A 6000-nucleotide genomic window follows, 5' to 3' on the forward strand; every position below is an offset into this window, starting at 1 on the left:
GTGAGCTCTACATGTGCTACAAGCATGAAAGGCACTCTCGCTTTTCAATTATCACAAAAACTCTATGACGCACATAATGTTATTTTCTCCATCTTTGACAAATGAGGCATAGACAGAGCAGGTAACTTGCTTGGGCTCAAGCCAGATCTTCCTGATTCCAGTACAGGCTCTGAATGGCAATTTTCAACTTCTCTTTAAATGTTTCATATAAACCCGATCCCATTGAAAGTTCTTTTGTGAATTCAGTAATAGTGACAAAGTCCTCTTTGCTTATAACGCTCAACAAGGTATATACTGATTCTTAAAGGAAGGATAGTTTTGGGCAGCAGGAAATATAACAATTACCAATCATTAAGCACCCCCCAAATGACACTGTAAGTGTATTATTACATTTCTTTCTCACAAAACCCTAAGACAGGACAATTCTTATCCTCACTTTAGAGATGGAGAAAAAAATAAAGTACAGAGGGGTTGTGTAAGTTGGCCAAGATCACAAAGCTAGGAAATGCTAGAGTCACATCTCAAATTCAGGCAACATGGATCCAGGACTGGCAGCTTAATGACTTTGCTATATTGCTTCAGGATGCAGAGAAACTATTAGAGAGTATTTTATCTACCTATTTATCTGTCTATCTATTTATCTATGAGTCAGTGGCAGCTCTGCTTCTTGTGATCTTCTCTCCAGGACCCGGCTAGTGAAGTAGCTTGTCTAGAATACACCCAATCAAGGCATTAGTAAACTTTTCCTGCTGTGGATTCCTGGCAATTTTGTTAAACTTACAGACCCTTCCCAGAACAATATTTTAAGTATAATAAAATCACATTAAACTCTACTTAAGTATAATTGCCAAAAAATGACATTATAAATTTTCTTCTCCAATTTTGAGAGAAAAGGTGGAATCCTGACCATGTTTTCTGCCACATTCAGCCCAGAAATCTTAACCAACATAAAGCCCAGTGCTGCCTTCAAGCAGTCAGCTCCCAAACTGAAATTAAAACTAAGACTGCAATGACCTCCATATATCCACAGGATGTCACTATTGTGCAAGTATTCTCCAACTCAATTTTAAGTGTTGTATGACTTGTAAAAATATTTTAGAAAATGTAGAACGGTAAAAATCAGAAAAATTTTGTTCTTAATGAACACTGCATTTTTTTTCTAAAGTCACAATCAAATCACATATACAACTGTGTAAGCTCCTTTAAAGAAATAACACCATAACATACATAAACTTAAAGGTTCAGGATATGGAGTCAAGCCAACCTGCCTTCAAATTCCAGCTTCACCTTTCCAAACCATGTGATCTTGAGATACTTGCATAATTCCTCTTATGAAAGAAATAATGATTAAACAGAGCTACAAACCAGCACTGTTGTGGGGATTAAAGATGATGCATATAAAGAGCTTGGCACACACTAGGTACTAAAAACATGGCATTTCTTAGGCAGAGCATTTCAAGACAATACTAAACCCCATGTACTCTTACTTTTGGAGTCCCACTCTATATATTTCCACTTATACTTTTAACATATACTCACATCCTACATTAAATATATTTTTTGCTAAATTGAAGTAACTTTTAAAATTCTGCTTTTGAAATTTAGAACTTATAACTTCTTAGCAGAGATCATGTATACTCAGGAGTTCTTACAAACTGATATAATCTAACCATCAATTTTTTTCTGATATAATGTTTCTGAATAAAAAAAGAAATAATGTATAAAATTAATGTTACACTTTTTACATTTACTTAGACATTTACTGGCTTTAATTTTGCAGTTATCTACATAATTTGAAGCCAATAATTTTCATCAAGTGTAAAGCACATTTGCAGGCCCTTGAAAAGGTCAGTCAGTCAGTTCACTTGCTCAGTAGTGTCTGACTCTTTGCGACCCAATGGACTGCTGCACACCAGGCTTCCCTGTCCATCACCTTGCTCAAACTCACGTCCATCAAGTCAGTGATGCCATCCAACCATCTTATCCTCTGTCATCCCCTTCTCCTCCTGCCTTCAATCTTTCCCAGCATCAGGGTCTTTTCAAATGAGTCAATTCTTCGAATTAGGTGGCCAAAGTATTGGAGCTTCAGCTTCAGCATCAGTCCTTCCAGTGAATATTCAGGGCTGATCTCCTTTAGGATGGACTGGTTGGATCTCCTTGCAGTCCAGGGGATGCTCAAGAGTCTTCTCCAACACCACAGTTCAAAAGCATCAATTCTTCAGTGCTCAGCTTTCTTGATAGTCCAACTCTCACATCCATACATGACTACTGGAAAAACCATAGCCTTGACTAGACGGACCTTGGTTGGCAAAGTAATGTCTCTGCTTTTTGATATGCTGTCTAGGTTGGTCATAGCTGTCCTTCCAAGGAGCAAGTGTCTTTTAATTTCATGGCTGCAGTCACCATCTGCAGTGATTTTGGAGCCCCCCAAAATAAAGTCTGTCACTGTTTCCATTGTTTTCCCATGTATTTGCCATGAGGTGATGGGACCAATGCCATGATCTTAGTTTTTTGAATGTTGAGTTTTAAGCCAGCTTTTTCACTCTTCTCTTTCACTTTCATCAGGAGGCTCTTTAAAGACTTCTTTAAAGACGTCTTCCACTGTTTTTCCATCTATTTCCCATGAAGTGATGGGACCAGATGCCACAATCTTTGTTTTCTGAATGTTGAGCTTCAAGCCAACCTTTTCACTCTTCTCTTTCACTTTCATCAAGAGTCTTTTGAGTTCCTCTTCACTTTCTGCCATAAGGGTGGTGTCATCTGCATATCTGAGGTTATTGATATTTCTTCTGGCAATCTTGATTCCGGCTTGTGCTTCATCCAACCCAGCATTTCGCATGATGTACTCTGCATATAAGTTAAATAAGCAGGGTGACACTATACAGCCTTGATGTACTCCTTTCCCAATTTGGAACCAGTCCATTGTTCCATGTCCAGTTCTAACTGTTGCTTCTTGACCTCCATACAGATTTCTCAGGAGGCAGGTAAGATGGTCTGGTATTCCCATCTCTCAAGAATTTTCCACAGTTTGTTATGACCCACAAAGTCAAAGGCTTTAGCATAGTCAATAAAGCAAAAGTAGATGTTCTTCTGGAACTCTCTTGCTTTTTCGATAATCCAACGGATGTTGGCAATTTGATCTCTGGTTCTTCTGACTTTTCTAAATCCAGCTTGAACACCTGAAAGTTCTCAAGTTCACATACTGTTGAAGCCTAACTTGGGGAATTTTGAGCATTACTTGGCTAGCATGTGAGATGAGTGCAAATGTGTGGTAGTTTGAACATTCTTTGGCATTGTCTTTCTTTGGGAATGGAATGAAAACGGACCTTTTCCAGTCCTGTGGCCACTGCGGTGTTTTCCAAATTTGCTGGCATATTGAGTGTAGCACTTTAACAGCACCATCCTTTAGGTCGTAGACCTAAAAGGTCATAGATCTTAGATATTATACCTTTAGTATTTAATGGATTAAAATGAAAGTTTCTGGCTAACATCATTATCATTTCACTTATGCATTATTTTATGGCTGTGAAATATTTAATTTTCTATACGATCTAAAATTCATTCAACCATTCCCCTATTATTAAAAACTTAGACTGTTTCCATTTTTCCATTATAAGTGATGCTACAATGAATATCTTTTAATATAAACTTCTTTTCAGTATATTACCTTTGAATAGATTCCCATAAGTGCAATTACTGGGTCAGAGTATACGAACATCAATGATTTTTGACACACATGGCCTATTTATTTTCCAAAATATTTGGGCCAATTTATGTTCTAACAGTGAATAAAATGAAAGTGTCCATTTTATTGCTCTGTAATCAGCTCTACCTTGTCTCAAATTTATATTTGTTAATTTCACAGGACCCCCCAAAATGGTATCTGATTTTAATATGCATTTTTGGATTACTGGAGAGTTGTTCAAACATTCTTTTGCCATAATTTTTTAAGTGGTATCAATTTCCTGTTTTGTAAAGAGCCTCTTTGTCTCTTCTCCCACTTCTAAGGTCCAGTGGTATCAAGAGAATATCCCCTAATTATTGTCTTGCCCAGCATTATGCAAAATTGGGTAGTTAGTAATATTGTATACTAACTATAGATTGTAGCTAGCAGTATGGATTGGTTTACTCCATGTCCATTCCACCACAGAGTCCCATCCAGCTAGGGTTTTGCGTGTAAATTAGATATCACCCACCTAGATTCATGTATGTAAAAGTCTGGCAGATGGAAATGGGCTGTTGCTGTTGTTTAGCCACTAAGTATTGTCTAACTCTTTTGCGACCCTGTGGACTGTGTGGCCTGCCAGGCTCCTCTGTCTGTGGGATTTCCCAGGCAAAAATACTGGAGTAGGCTGCCATTTCCTTCTCCAGGGCATCTTCCTGACTCAGGGATCAATCTCTTATGCCTCCTGCATTGGCAGGTGGAATCTTTACCACCAAACCACCAGGGAAGTCCCTGGAAATGGGTTGACAAGCTAGAAATTGTAGTCCTGCTTATAGATATGAGGATTTTTTGCGGTGTTTCTTCTCCAGCTTCCTGGGTATCAAGAGGAACAGAGGGGTTACCCCCAGCAAAGGCAGCAAGAGCAGTTTCTCAATGTGATTTCTAATCACTGGATCGCAGTTATTGATGCTCTTTGTCTACCTCCCTGGGTACTCAGAGAGAGCTGTACCAGATACCGAGGTGACAATGGCAGGTCCTTGATTCTGGCAGGGCTCTATGGGTGACATCAAAAGGAGGAGGTCCCCTGAGGTTTCAGTTCAGTATTTTTTAGAACTATTCTTTTAAATCTAGACTCCACTCTCCTCCTTTAGACCTTCTGGCAATTTTATAAGTACTCATTTCTCTGTTTTAAATTCATTCCAATAAATTGTTATAAACTTTCTAGAGTGCAGTCTAACTGTATCTATTACAGCTTTGAAATACGTATGCCCTTTGACCCAGCAGTCTTGCTTAGAAAATTCTATTGTACAGAAATAAGAGCATCAGGATTCACTGCCACAAAGACATTTATTGCAGCGTTATTTTCAGTGGCAAGAAAAAAAAAACCCTGGAGACTACCTGAATTTCCATCAATAGAGGGACGGCTAAATTCATTACAGTACATCTACAATATGAAATATTTTAGATCAAACTGAAAAAAATGCTGTGTATGTATGTCATGATATATGCTGTATTTAATAAAACAGGTTGCATAATTCCATTTTTGTAATAAAGAGGTAAAGACTTAAACTCCTAAGTCTTTTAAGTTCCTGCTTAAACTTCTTAGAGTGGCTTCTCTTCCCTACACTAAAATCTGACTGATACACACATTGTCACACTGGTACCATCATCATTAAACATTATGTATTTAAGGAATTGCAAACATCTGGTTTCCAATTCAGTTATGGGCCACATAAAATAGAGAAATATACAAGAAAATTCCAGGCCCAATACTTATGAAAATATTGTACCATACAAGGGACTTCTGATTCAGGATGGAATAACTTGTAGTAGACCAATGTTGTTGCTGAGAGTAACTTTAAAAATCAAGTAAAATTCCAAAAACGAAAATCCTTTTTTAAAGTATCAGGGAGCCAGGACTTGGAAAGGGAGATTCCAGAAAGGAGGGAAACTGATCAAAGTAAGCCCAACTTCCTACACGTTGCTTTTTCCCTTAGGATATGTTAATTCTTGGCCCAGACACTGAGTAGAGGATGACTCTGAAGAGGCAGAGAGGCCATCAGAGCTTTAGTTAATATCACAAGACTGGAGGGATAAAAATTGGAGTTTATGTTGTGCCAAAGTCTTAAGTGGACACCATCTGGAGATAGGAGAAGCACAGAAAAATGAGCATGACATTCAGGCCAGGATTTTTTTCTTTCAGAAAATTGCCAATTAAGTTACATGGGGCAATAAATTAGAGAAGTTAAGCAGAGTGGCTAAAAAGTAGACTGGAGTTTGGGAAAGTTTCAGAGAGCTGAGGAAAAAAAGGTTGGAGTCTAGAACTTCTCAAGGAG

This window comes from Moschus berezovskii, chromosome X (genome assembly GCF_049115385.1).
Source record: "Moschus berezovskii isolate FMDL1 chromosome X, NW_MosBer_1.0, whole genome shotgun sequence".
Lineage (NCBI taxonomy): Eukaryota > Metazoa > Chordata > Mammalia > Artiodactyla > Moschidae > Moschus > Moschus berezovskii.